Genomic DNA, 24,470 nt, shown 5'->3' with positions numbered 1-24,470 from the left:
TTCAAAGCTTAGAAAAAGGCGTGGATTTTCTAAAAAAATATTTTTTCGAAACCTAGAAAAAGGCGTGGATTTTTTTAAAAATATTTTTAAAGCCTAGAAGAAGTCATGGATTTTATATAAATATTTTTAAAGCCTAGAAGAAGTCATGGATTTTATAAAAATATTTTTTCAAAGCCTAGAAAAAGGCGTGGATTTTTTAAAAATATTTTTAAAGCCTAGAAGAAGTCATGGATTTTATATAAATATTTTTAAAGCCTAGAAGAAGTCATGGATTTTATAAAAATATTTTTTCAAAGCCTAGAAAAAGGCGTGGATTTTTTAAAAATATTTTTTTCAAAGCCTAGAAAAATGCGTGGATTTGTTAAAATTTTTTTTTTTTAAAAGCCTAGAAAAAGGCGTGGATTTTTTAAAATTTTTTTTTTAAAAGCCTAGAAAAAGGCGTGGATTTTTTAAAATTTTTTTTTTAAAAGCCTAGAAAAAGGCGTGGATTTTTTAAGATTTGTTTTCAAAGCCTAGAAATAGCCGTTCATTTTTTAAGATTTTTTTTTCAAAGCCTAGAAAAAGCAGTTAATTTTTTAAAAATATTTTTTCAAAGCCTAGAAAAAGCCGTTAATTTTTTAAAAATATTTTTTCAAAAACTAGAAAAGGCCGTTAATTTGTTAAAACCTTTTTTTCAAAGCCTAAAAAAGCCGTTAATTTTCAAAAAATATTTTTTCAGTGCATAGAAAAGCCGCGGATTTTTTTAATTATCTTTTTAACGCCTGTGATAAGCCATGGATTTTTTAAAATATTATTTTAATGCCTGCAATAAGGCGTTGACTTTTTAAAATATTTTTTCAACGCCTATAAAAGCCGTGGATTTTTTTAAAAATATTTTTTCAATGCCTAGAAAAAGTCATGGATTTTTAAAAACAATTTTTCAAAGCCAAGAAAAAGGCGTGGATTTTTTAAAAATATTTTTTAAGCCTAGAAGAAGGCGTTGTTTTTTTAAATATTTTTTAAAGCCTAGAAAAAGGCGTGGAATTTTTACACATTTTTTTAAAGCCTAGAAAAAGCCGTTAATTTTCTAAAAAATATTTTTTCAACGCCAAGGAATAGGCGTGAATTTTTTAAAAATATTTTTTCAAAGCCTAGAAAAAGGCGTGGATTTTTTAAAATATTTTTTCAAAGCCTAGAAAAGGGCGTGGATTTTTTAAAAATATTTTTTCAAAGCCTAGAAAAGGGCGTGGATTTTTTAAAAATATTTTTTCAAAGCCTAGAAATGGGCGTAGTTTTTTTAAATATATTTTTCAAAGCCTAGAAAAAGCCGTTAATTTTTTAAAAATATTTTTCCAAAGCCTAGAATAAGGTGTGGATTTTTTAAGCACATTTTTAAACATCTGGAAAAATGTTTCAAAAAACCCTCGGAGTAGTAGAATAAGACATCTTTCCCCATTCATCCTTCCTCTTTAGTTTGATATAAATATATTTAAATATTGATTGATAGGTCATTAACATATTCTCATCTCCGTTTAAGGAGATGCATATTTCAACCGCTTTCATTTTTGGTTTCTTAATTTATTTACATTTCCCTATTGTTGTTGATTTTTTTGTCTTCACTGGCAGCCTCTGAAAATTGTAAATTGTTTTTTTGTTATTTATTCGGCTATAGTCTCTTCCGTTTATTTTTAGCATTTTATTTTTCATTATCTGTTTGCATTTTTGTTGTTGTTGTTGTTCATAAACAAATTAATTTTCTTATTTATTTTCCTCACATTCTCGCAGTATTTACTTGTTACACGCTCGTTCTACTCTCATTCTGTAGTACAGCCATTAGAATTGAATGATACTGTGACTGACTGAGAGACAAACAAAAAAAACAAATAAACAGAGTAACGGTTAGGGATGTCGTGGCTAGAACATATGTAGGGGGGAAATGGGAATGGATGGGTGGATGGATAATACAGCTAATAATAAGCAACAGAGCTTGAGAACCCTTGGGATGAAGTACCAGAAGGGGTGGGGGTATATATTCCATATTAATACCAGATCTTGTTTTTAGAGAAATATTGAGATCTGCCGAGTATGATATTGTGTTGATGGAAAAATTGATATTTGCTGAGTATAAAAATAATCGCATGTTTATACCTCATTTTATGAGCATTTTGGCCATTGAAAATTTTTATTTTTGTGGGGGAGGTACCAGAAGAAGTAGGCTTATATATATATCATATTCACATCCGAACTTATGTCTATAGAAATATTAATGTCTGCCTTTGAAATGTCTATGAAATAAATCAGATGATTATTTCGTATTTTATGAGGGTCATAATTATTTCGAAATTTTGACCCGTTGTGGGGGAGGTACCAGAAGGAGTATACGTATATAGTTCATCTTCACAGCAGATCTTGTGCTGATAGAAATATTGGGATGTTTGAAATTTTAAGAGAATAGAATGCTTATTTCAATTTATATGAGAGGTACAAATATTCAAAAAATTTGACCTGTTGTGGGGCAGGTATCAGAAGTAGTGGACCTATATATTCCATCTTCTCAACAGATGTTGCTTCAATAGAAATATTAGGATGTGTGAAGTTTGAAAAGAATTCGATACTCATTTACCATTTTATAAGCATTTTGTCTATTCAAAATTTTGAGCCCTTTATGGGGGAGGTACCAGAAGGAGTGGACCTATACATTCCATCTTCACAGCACATCTTTTGTTACTAAAAATATTGGGATGCGTCAAATTCGAAGAGAATTGGATGCTTATTTTCCCTTTTTATAAGTATTTTAGTTATTCAAAATTTTGACCCCTTTATGGGGGAGGTACCAGAAGGAGTGGTCCGATATATTCCAACTTCACACCAGTTCTCATGTTGGAAGAAATATTAAAATATGTAAAATTTTGAAAGAATCGAATGCTTATTTCTCCTTTTTATAAGCATTTTACTTACTCACAATTTTGACCCATTTATGGGGGAGGTACCAGAAGGAGTGGACCTAAACATTTCATCTTCACAGAATATCTTTTGTTAATAAAAATATTGAGATGTGTCAAATTTGAAAAGAATTGGATACTTATTTTCCCTTTTTATAAGCATTTTATTTATTCAAAATTTTGACCCCTTTATGGGGCAGGTACCAGAAGGAGTGGTCCGATATATTCCAACTTCACACCAGTTTTCATGTTGGAAGAAATATTAAGATGTGTACAATTTTAAAAAGATCGAATGCTTATTATCCCCTTTTACAAGCGTTTTAGTCATTTAAAATTTTGTCCCCTTTATGACGGAGGTACCAGGAGGGGTGATCCGATATATTCCAACTTCACACCAGTTCTCATGTTGGAAGAAATATTAAAATGTGTACAATTTTGAAAGAATCGAATGCTCATTTCCCCATCTATAAGCATTTTACTCATTCACAATTTTGACCCCTTTTGTGGGGGAGGTACCAGAAGGAGTGGTCCAATACTCTCCACCTTCACATCAGTTCTTGTGCTAATAAAAATATTGGTATGTGCAAAATTTTAAAAGAACCGGATGCTTATTTCGGTTTTTATGATGAGTTTTGTCTAATCAAAATTTTGACCCCATGTGGGGGAGGTACCACAAAGAATGGTCCGATCTCTTCCATTTTTATAACAGATCTTGTGCTGTTAGAAATATTAAGATGTGACAAGTTTGAATGGAATCCCATGGTAATATTTCGTTTTTTTTAAGCTTCATGCGTATTCAAAATTTTGACCCTTTGTGGGAGAGGTACTAGCAGGAGTGGACCCATATTAATTTCCATATTAACACCAGACCTTGGGTTAATAAAAATATTGGGATGTGTGAAATTTGAAGAGAATCGGACTCTTACATCATATTTTATAAGAGTTATAATTATTCAAAATTTTGAAGTACTTGTGGGGGAGGTACTTGATGGAGTGGGACCGATATTATCTATTTTTGCACATGACCTAGAACTTCCCCAAATATAAGGATTTGCAAAGTTTGAACGGGATTGGATAATCGTTACTGGTTCCAAAGCGAAATTATTTTATGTGAAATTTTGCACGTTTTATGGGGGAGGTACCAGAAGGAGTGGACCGATATTGCTCATCTCCGAATTCGATATAAGTTTTATGATAGTATTACAATGTATCAACTTTGGACCAAATCGGTTACTCCCTTCGAGAGTTATCGTACGCACCAGCAAGTAAGACGGGCGGATGGACACCCCTAGATCGACTCCAAATGTCCTGAAACGGATTTGATGCAAAGAGACCTAGGGTCTAAAAACGTTATTTCGATGAGGCACATTTTGGTCTTAACAAACGGTATAACAAGGTTTATCCTGAGGGTATAAAAATTCACATCTTTTGGTATCCTTTAAAAATGTTCCTTAAAAAATTACGTTTGTTGTTCCTTGGTTCTGAAAAAAATATTCCTTAAAAAGTCCACGTTTTTTGGTCTCCTTGGAAAAAATATTCTTTGAAAACAACCACGTCCGAGGGTCTTTTGCTGATCTCTTTAAGAAAAATTCTTAAAAACATCCATGTTTGTTGGTCCTTAAAAAAATATATATTTTTTAATTCCAGATTTGTTGGTCCTTTAAATTTTTTTAAAGAGGGCTGAGGGTATAAAAATATGACTTTTGGTCCTTGAAAAAATATTCGTAAAAATTGCAGTTTTTTGGATTTTTTGAAAAAATGACGTTTGTTCGTGCTTAAAAAAGCTTTCTCTAAAATTCTCGTATTTGTTTGTCCTTGAAAATATATTATTTAAAAAATACTCATTTACTGGAGCGGAAGTTTTGAAAAAATATTCTTTAATAATCCACGGCTCGTATGGTCCTTGAAAAAATATTCTTTAAAAATCCACGGCTCGTATGGTCCTTGAAAAAATATTCTTTAAAAATCCACGGCTCGTATGGTCCTTGAAAAAATATTCTTTAAAAATCCACGGCTCGTATGGTCCTTGAAAAAATATTCTTTAAAAATCCACGGCACGTATGGTTCTTGAAAATATATTTTTTAAAAATCCACGGCTCGTATGGTTCTTGAAAATATATTTTTTAAAAATCCACGGCTCGTATGGCCCTTGAAAAAAATATTCTTTAAAAAATCCATGGCTCGTATGGTCCTTGAAAAAATATTCTTTAAAAATCCACGGCTCGTATGGTCCTTGAAAAAATATTCTTTAAAAATCCACGGCTCGTATGGTCCTTGAAAAAATATTCTTTAAAAATCCACGGCTCGTATGGTCCTTGAAAAAAATAATCTTTAAAAAATCAACGGCTCGTATGGTCCTTGAAAAAATATTCTTTAACAAATCCTCGTCTGTTGCTCCTTGAAAAAAATATTCTTTTACAAATCCACGTTTGTTGATCCTTTGAAAAAACATTTTTTAAAAATCCACGGCTCGTATGGTTCTTGAAAAAATATTCTTTAAAAATCCATGGCTCGTATGGTTCTTGAAAAAATATTCTTTAAAAATCCACGCCTCGTATGGTCCTTGAAAAAATATTCTTTAAAAATCCACGGCTCGTCTGGTCCTTGAAAAAATATTCTCTAAAAATCCACGGCTCGTATGGTCCTTGAAAAATTATTCTTTAAAAATCCACGGCTCGTATGGTCCTTGAAAAAATATTCTTTAAAAATCCACGGCTCATATGGTCCTTGAAAAAATATTCTTTAACAAATCCACGGCTCGTATGGTCCTTGAAAAAATATTCTTTAAAAATCCACGGCTCGTATGGTCCTTGAAAAAAATATTCTTTAAAAATCCACGGCTCGTATGGTCCTTGAAAAAAATATTCTTTAAAAATCCACGGCTCGTATGGTCCTTGAAAAAAATATTCTTTAAAAAATCCACATCTGTTGATCCTTGAAAAAATATTCTTTAAAAATCCACGGCTCGTATGGTCCTTGAAAAAATATTCTTTAAAAAATCCACGTCTGTTAATCCTTGAAAAAAATATTCTTTAAAAAATCCACGTCTGTTAATCCTTGAAAAAAATATTCTTTAAAAATCCACGTTTGTTGATCCTTGAAAAAATATTCTTTAAAAATCCACGGCTCGTATGGTCCTTGAAAAAAATATTCTTTAAAAAATCCACATCTGTTGATCCTTGAAAAAATATTCTTTAAAAATCCACGGCTCGTATGGTCCTTGAAAAAATATTCTTTAAAAATCCACGGCTCGTATGGTCCTTGAAAAAATATTTTTTAAAAAATCCACGTCTGTTAATCCTTGAAAAAAATATTCTTTAAAAAATCCACGTCTGTTAATCCTTGAAAAAAAAATATTCTTTAAAAAATCCACGTCTGTTAATCCTTGAAAAAAATATTCTTTAAAAATTCACGTTTGTTGATCCTTGAAAAAATATTCTTTAAAAATCCACGGCTCGTATGGTCCTTGAAAAAAATATTCTTTAAAAAATCCACATCTGTTGATCCTTGAAAAAATATTCTTTAAAAATCCACGGCTCGTATGGTCCTTGAAAAAATATTCTTTAAAAAATCCACGTCTGTTAATCCTTGAAAAAAATATTCTTTAAAACTCCACGGCTCGTATGGTCCTTGAAAAAATATTCTTTTACAAATCCTCGTCTGTTGATCCTTGAAAAAATATTCTTTTACAAATCCTCGTCTGTTGATCCTTGGAAAAAATATCTTTTAAAAAACAACCACGTCCGTGGGTCTTTTGCTGGTCTCCTTAAGAAAATATTCTTAAAAAAAATCCACGTTTTTTAGTCCTTGAAAAACAAATATTTTTCTCTTAATTCCAGATTTGTTGGTCCTTTAAATTTTTTAAAAAGCCATTCCTCCCCTTTCGTCATCCCTACCAAAAAAAAATAGACCCAAAATGCCAACAAATTTATTCACTTGCTGGGTAGCCCTCCGTATGCTGTGGTATTTTTTCTGTTATTGTTGGCGTTTATTTAGCCATTGTTGTTGCTTCTACTGCTTCTGAGGCTGTTGTTGTTGTTGTAGTGGTTTGATGATTGTTGTCATTTAAGTATCTCAAAGATACTTAATAAATGTGGCAGTTATACGAATGTGAGACAAATAATTGAAATTTATGGTCATGGACCGACTAAATGTCGGACAGACAGACAGACACATGGCATGGCGGTTTATCGGTGGATGTGTTTGTCAAAGTATGTAAGTGTGTGTCTGTTACTCTGTCTGCCCATTAGCCTCCCAGGCAGAAAATGAAGGTGCCATGGCGTTGGGTACCATGGTCGATTTGTTGTTGTTGGTGTTGTTTTTGTTGTTTCAGTTACTGGTGTTGATGCTCTGATTGAATTCGGTACTGTTGTGGTGTCCCGCAATCTCATCACAGTCATTACTCAGATGTCGTCGTCATCGCCAGCGTCATAATCGTCTTCTTGAGCATCCAACCAACATCATTATCACCCTGCCGACTGTCACAAGCGTGGGGTAGCAGTAGCAGCTTCATCACCGCCAGCAATTGGTGACCGCCACTCGACATCCAGGCCACACTTAGTAACAGAGAGTCAACCATTATGAGTGGTTTTCCTTTTTTTTGGAGGGCGGCTTAGCAGGGCCGAGGAAAAACCTTCAAGATGAATGATGATGATGGCGACGATGACGATGATATGGAGAGTGTGTAAGTCAACTGGCAAACACATGCACACACACCCATACTCTCACACACACACAGCGATTTTGAGGCGTTTTGTACTCCATGCCGGGTAAAACTTGGTCATTGTCGAAGGCAACCACAAACATCATGTCATGTGAATTAATTGAATCACATCATCTTGGCAATGGCCAGCCAACGAACTGCGGCGTTCGTGGAAGGTACCAGCCAGAGAAGCTCTAGTTAAATGTGTCGGAAGAAGAAGACGAAAAAGCAGAACAGAATATGAAGAAAGTAATAGAATTTCTTGGCGTTGTTTTTTGTTTTTCTTAGCACTTCCTGACCACATAAGTCACAGGTGATTTATCACGCAGACATGTTTGCCTCAATAAAACTTAGATCCTTCCGTCTATCATGGATGGCCCCCATCGTCCCCATGAAGAGTAATTAATTCGCTAGACTCTTTCTTAGAGGAACATATTTTAATTAGTATCGAAAGGGAAATAATAAAAATTAATTTAGAAGGGAATACTTTGGAAAACTTGGATTTTTAAAAAATATTTTTTCAAGGATCAAGAGACGTGGATTTTTTAAAGAATATTTTTTTCAAGGATCAAGAGACGTGGATTTTTTAAAGAATATTTTTTTTTTCAAGGATCAATAGACGTGGATTTTTTAAAGAATATTTTTTTCAAGGATCAACAGACCTGGATTATTTAAATAATATTTTTTTCAAGGACCATACTAGACGTGGATTTTTTAAAGAATATTTTTTCAAGGACCAAATAAACGTGGATTTTTTAAATAAAATTTTTTCAAGGATCAACAGACGTGGATCCTTTTAAATAATATTTTTTCAAGGATCAACAGACGTGGAAAACGTAGATTTTTTAAAGAATATTTTTTTCAAGGAATATTTTTTTCAGGGATCAATAGACGTGGATTTTTTAAAGAATATTTTTTTTTCAAAGGATCAACAGACGTGGATTTTTTAAAGAATATTTTTTTTCAAAGGATCAACAGAATATTTTTTTTCAGGGATCAATAGACGTGGATTTTTTAAAGAATATTTTTTTCAAGGAATATTTTTTTCAAAGAATATTTTTTTTCAGGGATCAATAGACGTGGATTTTTTAAAGAATATTTTTTTCAAGAAATATCTTTTTCAAATAATATTTTTTTCAGGGATCAATAGACGTGGATTTTTTAAAGAATATTTTTTTCAAGAAATATTTTTTTCAAAGAATATTTTTTTCAGGGATCAATAGACGTGGATTTTTTAAAGAATATTTTTTTCAAGGAATATTTTTTTCAAAGAATATTTTTTTCAGGGATCAATAGACGTGGATTTTTTACAGAATATTTTTTTCAATTATCACCAGACGTGGATTATTTATTTTTTTTCAATTATCACCAGACGTGGATTATTTATTTTTTTTCAATTATCACCAGACGTGGATTATTTATTTTTTTTCAATTATCACCAGACGTGGATTATTTATTTTTTTTCAATTATCACCAGACGTGGATTATTTTTTTTTTTTCAATTATCACCAGACGTGGATTATTTAAAGAATATTAATTTTTCAAGGATCAACAGACGTGGATTATTTAAAAAATATTAATTTTTCAAGGATCAACAGACGTGGATTATTTAAAAAATATTAATTTTTCAAGGATCAACAGACGTGGATTTTACAGAAAATTTTTTTCAAGGATCAACAGACGTGGATTTTTTAAAAGAATAATTTTTTCAAGGATCAATAGACGTGGATTTTTTAAATAATATTTTTGTTCAAGGACCAACAGACATGGGGATCGTAATGATTGTTTTTTCAAAGACCAAAAAAAACTGGAATTTTTACTAATATATTTTTTTATCGAAACGATATATATTTTTTTATTTAAAAAAAATAAATAAAAACTTTTCAACTGAAAATCGGAATCACAAAAAATCTAAAATTGGATAAAGCAGCAATATCCAAATAATTAGCTTTTTATGAGAAATAATTTTTTTAAAATTCTGACCCTTTGTGGGGGAGGTACCAGAAGGAGAGGTCTGACATATTCCATCTTCAAACCTTATTATGTGTTAATAGCATTATTAGTATGTGACAAGTTTTAAAATAATCGGATGCTCATATCGGGATTTATAAGCTTCATGGTACCATAAGGAGTGGATTGATATCTTCCATCTTCACACCACATCTTGTGCTGGTTAAAATATTGAGGTAATATGAGAAACTCGAGGGCAATCAGACTCTTATTTTGCATTTTATAAGATAATCATAACATTCAAAAGGTTGACCCTTTGTGGGGGAGATACTTGGTTGAGTGGGCATATATTGTCCACTTTCACACCCAACCTAGCACTGATAAAAATGTACGATTGGATAACCCTTTCTTGTTCTATAAGGTAAATTATTGTCTATAAAATTGTTTAGCTTTTATAGGGGAGGTACTAGAATGAGTCGACCGATATTGTCTCCCATCTCGATCTTAGTTTAATAATAATATTACGATGTGTCAAGTTTGTATCAAATCCAATAATCCCTTCGAGAATTATTGTGCGCACCAGCCAGACAAACACACAGATGGACAGACACCCCTGTATCGACTACAAATGTCCCGAAACGGATTTGGTCCAAAGAGACCAACGTTGTTTCGATGAGGCACGTTTTGGTTGTATCAAATGAAACAAGTAAAAAGCATCTAAGTTCGACCGGGCCGAGCTTTTAATACCCTCCACCAGTCTTAAGGACCTTGAATAATTTTAAAAAAATCGTCGAAAAATACCACTTAAATGATAACCGTTATATAGGGGATATGCGAAGACCTGTAATATCGATTCCGAACTTCAAAAATGTAGCTAAAATTATCAAAATACAGAATATCGGGAGGTACCATAATGTGGGGTCTATAAGATATCGTGAACCTATATAGACAATTCTCTTCCAGGGTTTAAAATACTCAGAAGGAACTCCTTGCGCGAATTTTTAGACAATTCTATTAAAAATATGGCTACAATCACCAAAATACCGAATATCGAGGGGGCGTACCGTTATATGGGGGCCATACGATATCGTGGACCGATAAAGCTCATCTTCTAACTTGACCTGCCTGCAGACAAAGGACTGATCTGTGCAATATTTTAGCTTCCAATCTTAAACCGTTGTGACTCTAGCGTAATTACAACAGACGGACGGACGGACAGGGCTAAATCGTCTTAGAAGAACTAAGTTCAACAAGTAAACAAGTAAGAAAAGGCTACAGTCGAGCGGGGCCGACCGTTGAATACCCTACAACACTATAATAAACGATACAGTTTATATAGGCGAGATACTCGAAAGAATTCCACAAGATATTGTGACAAATTATAAAAGAAAACCATCAGGTTTCGTTCTCTAATTTTCGAATAATAGCAACTTTAACTAATTTGCTCATTTCCAATTTATTGGTAGATGTTGCACTTAAATGGTCTTCCTAGATCTGGAACCAATATTTCCCAAAGACCTATAATTTCTTAGAAGTGGCAAAAGATTAACATTTATTATTGGTTTTTGACTGAAACGCATCTATATGAGATACAGACATTTGACTATATTCGTTAAAGAAATAGTCAGAAGTGCGTCTTTCCTGTATTTGTGAATTCTCGAAGAAGTCTCTGGAATGGACATTTTCGTATGTTGTCTACAAAAGTTGGCAAACTATTTCAAACATTGAATATTTTTGGATGGCCATCCAAAACTGCTTGGCTTTTGCAATGTCCGGTAACCCCCTTTCAAATGTGCGTGAGGATCGGGCGATAATTACGACCTGCCGACAATTTTGCAGTTTTTTGGTCCATTTCAACCCCTAAATATATGGCGATCATCTCCAAAAAGAGTAGGCTTCTATTCTGACCCTCATCTTATCCCCATGCAAAATTTCGTAAGGATCGGGCCATAAATGCGATCTGTATATGACATCCTGGTATCCTAACTACTTAGTTTTGTTAGCTGTAGAAATATTACCAAATGTTTAATTCAAAATGAAAATATGCCAAAAATATGACAAAATTGAAAAAATATGAGAAAATTTTACAAAATCAATATTTTCATCTTTAGAGAGATATTTTTATGCGATTTTTTAGACGTTTTTTCTTTTCTGCCAAGAGGCCATTCTGAATTAATGAGAACTGTCGAAATCAGTTCAGCCGTTCTCGACATATAAGAGATCTTTCAAGCATATCTTCTTTGAATAGACATAAATATCGCACATATTTTGCTATATATCCGATTTGTTGGATGTTAACATCAATGTAAAGGTCAGAAGTAACCTTGTCAAGGCTTTGTGATTTCGCCGGGATTTAAAATATTCGCGGTTTAATGAAAAATTTTGAATTTTTTCAACACAAAATATATGGTCTATTTTACCCGCTAAATATTATCCGATGACCACCCAAATTGGTAGGCTTCTTCCCCACCCTAAACCCTAGCTACATGCGAAATTCCGCGTCGATTGGTCTATAATTGCGACCTGTATAGCTACTGCAAAATCCGACATTTTTTCAGTATTTGGTCCATTTCAACCCCTAAACATTTGGCGATCATCTCAAAAAGAAATAGGGTTCTATTCTGGCCCAACCCCGACCTCCATTCCAAATTTCGTGAAGATCGGGCCATAATTGCGACCTGTAGAGTGATTACAAATTAACATGGACAGACGGACAGACGGACAGACGGACAGACGGACGGACGGACATACATAGCTAGATCGACTCAGCTCGGCGAGCTAGGATGATCCATATATACTTTCCTATGTGGGAAACCAATATTTCGTGGTGTTACATAATTTCTGGCCCAATCAAACTTATAATACCCCCAACACATAGTGTTGTAGGGTATAAAAAGCTGTAAGTTCGGTATATGGTAAAAATTTAACAAATTTCAAAAAAAAAATCCTTTTAAAATTCCGTTAAAATATTAAAAATACCGAATGTAGCCGTATATTAAGGTCTATACGACGACGTGGACTTGCATAGGCAACTTTTGTCACAAGCTATTACAATATTCAAATGCGAAACTTGAAAAAAAAATATGTTTATAATGTAGCTAAAATCATCAAAATACCGAATATAAGGAGGTACCATGGAGGTTATAAAACGTGGACCTGCACAGACAATTTTCTGTCATAGGCTGTAGTATCTATTACGAACTTCAAATGCGAAATTTGAAACAATTCCGGTAGATAATGTCGCTAAAATCATCGAAATAGCGAATATCGGGGGATGCTATACGAAGACATGGATCTACACAGACAATTCCCTGTCATAGGCTGTGGTATTCATTATGAAATTCAAATTCCAAATTTGAAATAGTTCCGGTAAATAATGTCGCTAAAATCATGAAAATACCGAATATCGGGGGGTACCGTTATATGGGGGCTATACGAAGACGTGGACCTGCTCAGACAATTTTTTTGTCATAGGCTGTAGTATTCATTACGAACTTCATATACAAAATTTGAAAAAGTTCCGGTAATTAATGTCTCTAAAACCATCGGAATACCCAATATCGGGAGTTACCGTTATATGGGGCCTATACGAACACGTGGACCCATTATCTGTCTTTAGCCGTAGTATCTATTATGAACTTCAAATACCAAAATTGAAACAATTCCGGTGAATAATGTCACTAAAATCAACAAAGTAACGAATATCGGGAGGTACCGTTATATGGGGGCTATACGAAGACGTGGACCTCATTGGCCCATTTTCAATACCAAAAGTCCTGCAGATATTGTACACATTTGAGTAAAATTTTATAAACCTACTTAATTTCGTTCGGAAGCTAGAGTGATTTCCACAGACGGAAGGACATCGCTAAATCGACATAAATTTTATGCTGATTGTGGGGTCTAAAATGTATACTTCGAGGTGCTACAAGCGAAATGACAAACTTAATATACCCTCCGTACTATGGTGGAGGGTTTAAAAATCGAAGATCCAAAAAACTTTTGTTTGAAAATTCAAAACGAAAAAAAATATTTTTAACTAACTGAACAACCACGAAGTATCAATTTTTGTTTGCGGACACATATCCTTAGAGTGAATACATCTATAGAGGACTATTTAAGTTCGATTTTAACTGTGGTTTAAAAATCTTGAGAATGAGGACAATGTCACGGTATGTCATGGAACTCTGTAAGATTTAAACAGACCGACGCTCATCGTTAAATTGACTGCTTTCGGATTGTCGTAGAAGGAATGGTGATGCTGGAAAACCCAACATTTTTTCCATCTGTAAAATATTTGTCAAAAAATCACGCCTAAAACCTATTAACACTGAAAAGATCGTAGTACCCATAAATCCAATTCCAACCCACTGCAGTCATAAGTTTTGGCGTATAAAAAAAATGCATTGCTACAAAGTTAGACGCTTGTCAAGCTGTTGACGACAGTTTTCCATATTTCAATACCAATGGAATGATGCGGGTGTTATTTTTATTTGTTTTAGCTATTAATATTTCTCCACAAAGCAAAGCAAACGAAAAAAAAACAAAGATAGGAAAAAAGTATGACAGATTCAATTACCGTTATTCAATACTCCAATTGAAAGAATGCAACAGCAGCCAAACAACCAAACCAGACAGACATGCAGCTTGACAATCAGTCAGTCAGTCACCCAGCAAAGAACGCCAATGAACGAGCGAATGAATGCTGTTCCCCGCTGTATTAATTAAATCATAAAAAACGCCAGAATAGGGGGGGGGGGAGCTGGACGACGACGGAGACCACTTTTTCCACTCTTTATGCAAATTATTAACAATTATGTGTTGGCATTGAACACCGGAACCCGGGGCTGTGTAATAACTATTTTTTGTTTTTTTGTTTTTTCTTTCTTGATTAGATTTTCCTTTTTGAAATATTATTTTTTTCTATTTTTATACCCTACAACACTATGTGTTGGGGGTATTATAAGTTTGATTGGGCCAGAAATTATGTAACACCACGAAATATTGGTTTCCCACATAGGAAAGTATATATGGATCATCCTAGCTCGCCGAGCTGAGTCGATCTAGCTATGTATGTCCGTCCGTCCGTCTGTCCGTCTGTCCGTCTGTCCGTCTGTCCATGTTAATTTGTAATCACTCTACAGGTCGCAATTATGGCCCGATCTTCACGAAATTTGGAATGGAGGTCGGGGTTGGGCCAGAATAGAACCCTATTTCTTTTTGAGATGATCGCCAAATGTTTAGGGGTTGAAATGGACCAAATACTGAAAAAATGTCGGATTTTGCAGTAGCTATACAGGTCGCAATTATAGACCAATCGACGCGGAATTTCGCATGTAGCTAGGGTTTAGGGTGGGGAAGAAGCCTACCAATTTGGGTGGTCATCGGATAATATTTAGCGGGTAAAATAGACCATATATTTTGTGTTGAAAAAATTCAAAATTTTTCATTAAACCGCGAATATTTTAAATCCCGGCGAAATCACAAAGCCTTGACAAGGTTACTTCTGACCTTTACATTGATGTTAACATCCAACAAATCGGATATATAGCAAAATATGTGCGATATTTATGTCTATTCAAAGAAGATATGCTTGAAAGATCTCTTATATGTCGAGAACGGCTGAACTGATTTCGACAGTTCTCATTAATTCAGAATGGCCTCTTGGCAGAAAAGAAAAAACGTCTAAAAAATCGCATAAAAATATCTCTCTAAAGATGAAAATATTGATTTTGTAAAATTTTCTCATATTTTTTCAATTTTGTCATATTTTTGGCATATTTTCATTTTGAATTAAACATTTGGTAATATTTCTACAGCTAACAAAACTAAGTAGTTAGGATACCAGGATGTCATATACAGATCGCATTTATGGCCCGATCCTTACGAAATTTTGCATGGGGATAAGATGAGGGTCAGAATAGAAGCCTACTCTTTTTGGAGATGATCGCCATATATTTAGGGGTTGAAATGGACCAAAAAACTGCAAAATTGTCGGCAGGTCGTAATTATCGCCCGATCCTCACGCACATTTGAAAGGGGGTTACCGGACATTGCAAAAGCCAAGCAGTTTTGGATGGCCATCCAAAAATATTCAATGTTTGAAATAGTTTGCCAACTTTTGTAGACAACATACGAAAATGTCCATTCCAGAGACTTCTTCGAGAATTCACAAATACAGGAAAGACGCACTTCTGACTATTTCTTTAACGAATATAGTCAAATGTCTGTATCTCATATAGATGCGTTTCAGTCAAAAACCAATAATAAATGTTAATCTTTTGCCACTTCTAAGAAATTATAGGTCTTTGGGAAATATTGGTTCCAGATCTAGGAAGACCATTTAAGTGCAACATCTACCAATAAATTGGAAATGAGCAAATTAGTTAAAGTTGCTATTATTCGAAAATTAGAGAACGAAACCTGATGGTTTTCTTTTATAATTTGTCACAATATCTTGTGGAATTCTTTCGAGTATCTCGCCTATATAAACTGTATCGTTTATTATAGTGTTGTAGGGTATTCAACGGTCGGCCCCGCTCGACTGTAGCCTTTTCTTACTTGTTTTATTTTCAATTCATGGGCACTGAGTGGGACTGGAATTATTTTATTTTATTTTTTTATTTTTTTTTCAATTCAAAGAAGTAGTTTTGTTTATGAATCCATTAATGAATTATTCAAAACTCAATGTCGGTTTTGTTGAATTTGCGTTTTTTTTTCCAGCTTTGGCCATTAACAACAGCAACCACTTCTAGGAGCCAAAGAAAAATGCATGGAACTGCAATGGGACACGCGATGGGTTTTTGACTTGCTTTGTTTTGCTTTTTTTCAATTCAATATCAAATAAGTTGCTTGAAATTCAAAACAATTTATCATCACTTTGTCAAAATATCATAAATATTTACCGGCGGTTTGTCTGAGAACATATACAACTACACAATTCTGCACTCAAAACATCAATTCAAAATATTATCTCAATTTTCATCTCGAATCTTTACTCGGAACATTGTTACACCATTTGGAAGCCGTGGGTTACAAAATTTTCTTATCTCCGATACGTATTTATCACACACACACGCAAGTGATGCCCTCTTGAGCATCACTTTTCTGCCCCTCACAGAATCTCAAGAATTCTACTACAATTTCTTACTTTTTTCTTCCACAAAATTTCATAGATTCCCCTAACTTTCGTTTTCATGCAAATCCAAGCAAAACAAAACGGAAACACGGAATAATAATGCACCAGTTCTTTGTTTTTTTCTTTCATTCAATCGAAAACAATAACAAAATTTGATATTTTTCTTGTTGTTATTTCTTTCTCTCTGTAACAGTAGGCAGTTGTAAGTAAATCACACCGTCCCGATTGACAGCAAAAGCGAGCAAAGACACGCGACGCGTTCAAAACATCCGCTCACGTTGAGTGTTTGTAAAGAACTGCTTTTTGGGGTTCCCAATTGCAAAAAAGCGTACTGTTTTTCGCATTCATTCGGTTTCATTTCATTTCTTTGATTGTTTTGTTTTCTTCCTTTCTTCTTCTTCTTCTACATCCATTCATCACAGCCATCGACCAACAACCATCATCTCTTTGCACAGCCCCCCAAATACAATAACAAAACAACAGTTGGAGCACTGAGCGAAAGTTTTCTCTTTCTTGTGTGTGCTTCTCAATCAAAATTTGAGAGAGTAAACACCGCATGCAGTTTGAGAGGGAATAATGCTCAATGGCAGTGATGCCAGTGTTTATTTTAATAAAAATCACAAGAAAACAATTAAACCAGTAAAGAAAGTCCTAAAACCCTACACCACTTTGCTAATTTAGTAGAGCTCCATATAACAATTAAAAGTTTTTATGGGAGAATTTAATCATACACGCTATGATTATAATTATTATTTAAAGTTCAAAGGAATAAATATGCCAAAGCATTTGTATCTTTTAAATTCGAACTTGTATTGCCCATTTGGTGCACAAATTATTTGAAATCGGATAAAGATATATATGGGAGCTATATCCAAATCGGAACCGATCTCGATAAAATTTGGCAAAGATATTTCTGAACTGTATTTGATATATTTCCCTGAATATCGTTGTTACGGAGTGCATATTACGGCTGTGGGTAACAAATACAAGAAATCGGATGAACAATATATATGGGAGCTATGGCTATATCTGAACCGATCTTCACCAAATTTGACATACTAGCTTCCAAGACTCAATTCAGTCGCATATGCCAAATTCCATCCATTTTGGGCAAATATTAGACATTTGGTGTACAATAAAAGTTCAATGAGAAGAAGTTATATATGGGAGCCATATCCAAATCTGAACCGATCTCGATAAAATTTAGCAAAAGTATTTCTGAGCTGCATTTGATATATTTCCCCAATAATTGTTTTTATAGAGGGCATATTACGGCTGCGGAGGACAAAAATAACAAATCGGATGAACAATATGGATATGGGAGCTATAGCTATATCTGAACCGATTTCGATCAAATTTGGCATACTTTTTTTCAGGCCTAATTTGGTTGTATGTGCAAAATTCCATAGTATTCGGGCTGATATTATAAGTTTAGTGCACAATAAAAAGCAAATCGGACGAAGATATATATGGGAGCTATATCTAAATTTTTACCGATTATCTCAAATTTCAATAGAGTTCGTCCTTGGGCCAAACAAATGTCTCAATCGGATAATAAATGCGACCTGAATTTTGTTCACAAGAACACATGGACAGACGGACGGACGGACTGAGATCCTTAAATCAACTCAGAAAGTGATTCTATGGAGATCCTCAAAAGTAACTATGGGTCTATCTCGCTTCCTTCTCCATGTTACAAACAAATTCACAAATTCCCTTACTACTATGTGGTGTAGGGTATAAAAATCGCAAAAAACAGCAACTGCACCACATAGGGGTAAGGGTATTATGTCTTTGTGCATTTGTGTATGTCAGTCCGTCTGTCCATGTATTTTTGTGAACAAAATGCAGGTCGCATTTATTATCCGATTTAGATGAAATTTTCCAAACGATATTTTTGTTTGGCCCAAGGACGAGCCCTATTGAAATTGGTGAGAATAGGTTGAAATTTATTTGGCCCAATGACGAGCCCTATTGAAATTGATGAGTATTGGTTCAAATTTAGATATAGCTTCCATATATATCTTCAACCGATTTCGGGTTAATTTGTCGACCGAAGGGCCAATATCAGTCCAAATGACCTGAATTTTGGCACATCCAACCGAATTCAGTCTAGAAGTAAGTACATCAAATTTTGTGAAAATCGGCTCAGATATAGCTATAGCTCTCATACATGTATATGTTTCATCCGATTTGGTGTTAAAGTACCTTACATCCTTAATATGCCCTCTACAATAAGCATATTTGATACCGGACATCCGATACAGCTCAGAAATAATTGCCTAAAATTGTATCAAGAACGGTTCAGACTTGGATGTAGCTTCCACATATACATCTTCAACCGATTTCCGGTTAATTGTGCACCAAATAGCCAATATCAGTCAAAATGTCCTGAATTTTGGCACATCCGACCGAATTCAGTCTAGAAGAAAGTACATCAAATTTTGTGAAAATCGGCTCAGATATAGCTATAACTCTCATACATGTATATGTTTCATCCGATTTGGTATTAAAGTCTCTCACTTGCGTAATATGCCCTCTACAAAAATTTGATACCGGACATCAGATACAGCTCCTGCCAATTTTTATCGAACCTCTGCCCAATTTTATCTGGGCCGGTTCAGATTTTATAAAAACCTTCGATATACATATTCATCCGATTTTACGGCTATTGTCCACCATGAGATGAACAACTTCAACCAACTTCAGACTGCTGTCATTTCCATGACACTCGTCCGACAGCTGTTAAAATTATTTCAGTGACAGCTCATCATATTGTTAACAAGCGTACAAACGCATTTTGGTGAGAATTTTCCAGAAAAAAAGTTATTCGTGGTAGAATTCAAGCGTGATAGTGTGATTTATTTATATTTGGCTGGAAATATCACAAGTGGCTATCGGTAGTGCACTCCAGCATTAAAATGTAAATAAATCTTTTGTGTCTCGTACCATCGCTCGTTACCGTGCTACTGGTAGCGTAGCCCGACGTCACGGAAGATAACAGCAGCATCAGCAGAAATGGTTCGAAAAGTAAAGAAGCGACTTGATCGAAACCCGCGTAGCAGTGGCCGAAAAATGGCTCGTGACCTGAAAATAACGCAATATTCCATTCGGCAAATATTGAAAAATGAGCTCGGGGTAATGCCATTGAAATTCCAAAAAGAGCAAGAACTTATACCGCAACAGAGAGAAAATAGACTCAAAAGAGCTAAAGAGTTGCTTCGCTTGGCGGAAAGTGGTGAACTGCCGAATTTGGTTTTCTCTGATGAGAAAACATTCGTGGTCCAGCAGTTTGTAAAGAAACAAAATGATCGTGTTTACTTGCCAAAGAGGTCAGCTGAAAATGTGCACCTTCGGTTGGCCACCAGAACTCAAGCGGCGGCCATGGTGATGGAGTGGGCCGCCATAACAGCCGATGGTCACACTCCGCTCGTATTAATCGACATCAGAATAAATGCCGAATATTATTGTGAAAATATTATGGAGGGTGTATTAAAGCCTTGGGCACGGAAATATTTTTTTGGCCTCAGATCTTGGACATTCCAATAGGACCCAGCACCATTGCACTCAATACGCGCCACCCAATAATGGTTACAAAATGAGGTTTCTCGCTTCATTTTCAGCGCACAGTGGACACCAAAATCGCCCGATACCAATCCGTTGGACTATTGTGTCGAGAGTATTTTGGAAACAAGGTTCGCACTAAAGAATACCAAAGTGTCGAACACCTCAAGCCAGCGCTTCGCCGGGAATGGGTCAAAATACCGTAGAGCAACATTCGGGCAGCATGTGACGGTTTCACGGGCCGTTTGAAGGCCATAATTCATGCCAAAGGTGACCAATTCGAACAAATCTAAACGTATTCTAAAATTTGATGCTATTTCCGACATTTTTTGCTTTCATTCAATAAAATTTAAAAAAAAATTAAAAATTATGGCGTTTGATTTTTTTGCATTTTTTTTTTCTCACCCTGTACTATATGTTAATAAATTCGAAATTGATGGAATGTATAGAGCTGGAATCCCGCATTGTGATGTTGAGGTCTATTTTGATATCTAGGGTTGAGATCTGGTAATCTGGTAATGGTTTTACAAATGCGTACCATAAACTTTCGAATTGAACTAAATCGTACAAATTTTGGAAAACTGTTGGTTTACATACGGATACGTTCGTATAGTTCTGGTTTGACAGATTGGATGTTGATCGATTGCAGAATAATTTTACTAATATCCTCCTCGCTAAACTTCAAAATGAAAGATGTTCAAGACATTTGGGCAAAAAAAAAAAAAACTAAAAATGTTCCTATAATTCTTCGGAAAAAAGGAAATACATAAAAAATATACAAAACCTTAAAAATCGGAAAATTTAGCACGATGTATAAAGTTTTGATTAAACAATTTTGACAAACTCAATAAATTGTGCATTTTGAGTACTTACCAGTAAAAAAGTAGTTATTTCGGCCATCCCGAACTTTAAATAGGCTCCATCATGTGGAAGGAATTTATTTAAGTTTTCAAACAAAATTCGTTAAATAATAGAAATACTAATTCTAAAATCATAAAAATACTGAATATATGGAGGTACCTTTATATGGAGGCTACACGAAGACGTTGATCTGCATAGGAAATTTTCTGTCACAGACAGTAGCACTTATTACAAAAATTTTGCTTAAAAAATAGCATTTGAAACTATAGTATATTAGAAGAAATCTTTCCGATCTTGCCAGTTATGTCACCTTACACCTTCATTTTCAAACCCGTCGTGCTTTGAAAGCCTCGCTACACCAAAAAAATTAAATAAAATATTTATTATTGACCCTAACAAAATAATTTCAAATCTTAAATAACGTTTATAATATTAAGAAATCTCAAATATTAACGATTGCGATTTTAAATTTACAAATGTATTTTAGTGCATTGACATCACTGTTTCTGAGTACTGCGTTACTCTGTGAGCATTTGGGCTATGTGGGTGTATGTTGTTGTTGCTGTTTGTTTTGTCTCCGGCACATATAGTGGCTCTTTTAAAATTTAAGTTCAACCACCCGCTGCTGATGACTGGCTGTTCTGTTGTTAATTGTAAACAAGCTGAAATAAAATGTCTTTTGTTGTTGTTGTTGTTTACTTTGCTCCACATTTCTCACTTGTTAATATGCTGATGTTGTTGTTGGTGTTGCTGCTGTTGTTGTTTGCATATGGTATTTTCGTTATTATCGTTGTTTGAATTGCATTGCCAAGTCGTGGGTTGCCAACGTTTATTTTTATGTTATTTATTTTTGAGATTATTTAGACATTTCAATATTATTTTTAAATTATTTATTTTTGAAATGGAAATGTATAAAAAGGAGGGTAATATATAAAATATTTAGTTGAGCGTGGAATTATATTTTTTAAATACTTTAAGGCAAATATTAGCTAGGAATTTTAAATTAAAGAAAAAGAAGACTATTAATTATACCCTACAACACTATGTGTTGGGAGTATATAAGTATGGGCCAAAAATTATGTAACACCTCGAAATATTGGTTTCCCACATAGGAAAGTATACGGATCTTTCTATATCTCTGAGCTAAGTCGATCTAGCTATGTATGTCCTTCTGTCCGTCTGTCCATGTTAATTTGTAATCACTCTACAGGTCGCAATTATGGCCCGATTCTCACAAAATTGAAAATATAGGTGAGTTTAGGGTCAGAATAGCACCCTATTGCTTTGGAGAAGATCACATAATATTTAGGGGTTGAAATGGACGAAAAACTGAAAAATTTCATGATTTTGTAGTTGCTCTACAGGTCGCAATTATAGACCAATCGACGCCGAATTTAGCATGGGGTTAGAGCTTAGGCCTGCGCAAAAGTCTTCCAATTTTGATGGTCATCGGGTAATATTTAGTGGGTGAAATAGACCATAACATTTGTGTTAAATAAAAGTCAAATTATCCATTAAACCGCGAATATTTTTAATCCCGGCAAAATCACAAATAGGCGAACCGGTCAATTCTGACCGTAACGTAGAGGCCGATAGTAAATATATCGGGTATAAATAGCGATCGGGTATATATAGCAATGTGTATATACAAAGGAAGGGGATGTTAGCTGGAATGCTTATATCTCAAGAATGGCTGCACCGATTTCGACAAATTTTGTCAATTCAGAATGCCCTGTTGACATAAAAGTATAAAATCTAAAAAAAAATCGCAGAAAATTTTGCCAATAATGATGTTAATATAGATTTTGTAGTATTTTGTGACATTTTTTATTTTTTTCATATTTTTTATCGCATGCGATTTTTTCAGTTTGACTTATAATATTGAAATATACATTTTGTAATATTTGTTCACCTTACAACACAGGTTGGGATAATATACACAGATTGCAATTATCGTCCGATCCTTACGAAAATGTACACAAGGGTAGGGTTAGGCTCAGAAGGGCTAGGCCTATTGTTTTCAAAGATGTCCGCAATATAGTTAGGGGATGAAATGGACCAACAACTGATTTTGAAGCCATTATAAAGGTCACAAATATAAACCAAAGGACACGAACTCTCGCATGAAGTTAGAGTTTCAGACATCGGGTAGAATGGACCACTACTTTTGTGGGAAAAAATACCAACATTTCCATTCTACCGAAAAACTGAAAATAACTTACAAGCAATATCCGAAATGTACAAAAGGCGAATTTCAGGCTGTTTTATGCTGATTTCGTTGACGAATATAGCTAATTATCGTGAACAAGCAAATCATATAGATAAGTCTAAATTTAGAAACACAGAGGCACCTCTTGCTTTTGGAGATGATCGCAAAATATGACACAAAAACAGAAAAAATCCTGATCACACAATTGAAGCCGTCGACACGCCTGAATTAGAGTTAATGACAGGGAAAAGTTCTAGCATTTTGGGAAGAGTTCTTGAATTTTGGTTGGATTATATTTAGCTCTAAAATGGACCACAACTACTAACAGCACGACGGAGTGCGTAAATGTTTGGAAAATGTCTATGGCCAAAATGCTAAGGGTAATATCTGGGCAATATTCCGTGACATCATTTCAAAAGCGAAATCTTCCAAAATGGCTATGGACATAGGGAAGCTTCTAATACATTGTAGTGTTGTAGGGAATAGCATGGTCGGCCCCGCACGACTATAGCCTTTGCTTACTTGTTTTTTGAATAATTTTTTGAATGGAGAAGAAAGTACGTTTTTAGGAATTTTTGAAGATAAAGGTGGATATATATATAAAATATTTCAGTTGAACGTGGAATTATATTTTTAAAATACTTTAAGACAAATATTAACAAGAATTTTGAAATTAAATGAATAAAAACGCTATTAATTCTAATATAAATTATGTATCTCTATAAATCGAAAATTTTAAATCCCCACTAATATAAAGCTGACCGGAAAGTGAAGTGAGTTTTGTGGCAAAAAGGAAGTAGAATAAGGTAAATGTTCTTCTAACCTTTAACTAAGGAGGTGATGGTAAATTTTACCAACTCTTCACATTTTGTTGAAATTTTCTCTTCTTTGCCATTCCTTGTTCAAATATTTACATAAATATTTTTTACACAAATATTTTTAAATAAACTTTTTTTAAGGGGGTTAAAATTCACTATCAGTTCATAAAATACCCCCCCCAAAATCTCATCTCAACTGTTAAAGGTTAAAGCTGGTCTATCTCTCAGAAATTCGCTTTAACTTTACGAATAGGAATTAAACCACACCTTGGCAACCCTGCTCATTTTCGTGTTGTTTATATTCTTC

The 24,470-nt window shown here is 34.2% G+C and overlaps 1 protein-coding gene across 1 annotated transcript in view; it reads right to left on the bottom strand.

The window, feature by feature from the left end:
• The window catches only part of LOC131803836 (MAP/microtubule affinity-regulating kinase 3-like), a 179,073-nt gene extending 164,575 nt beyond the window's left edge, over positions 1-14,498 (bottom strand). The window contains exon 1 of the mRNA XM_059125591.1: positions 14,153-14,498. The gene's annotated coding sequence lies outside the window, so the exon portion shown is untranslated. The remainder of the gene's footprint in view (positions 1-14,152) is intronic.
• Between the last annotated feature and the right edge of the window lie 9,972 nt (positions 14,499-24,470).

Source organism: Musca domestica, unplaced genomic scaffold (genome assembly GCF_030504385.1).
Source record: "Musca domestica strain aabys unplaced genomic scaffold, Musca_domestica.polishedcontigs.V.1.1 34, whole genome shotgun sequence".
Taxonomy (NCBI): Eukaryota; Metazoa; Arthropoda; class Insecta; order Diptera; family Muscidae; genus Musca; species Musca domestica.
Note: the sequence above shows the minus strand (reverse complement) of the source record. Positions and strands in the feature narration are given on the sequence as shown.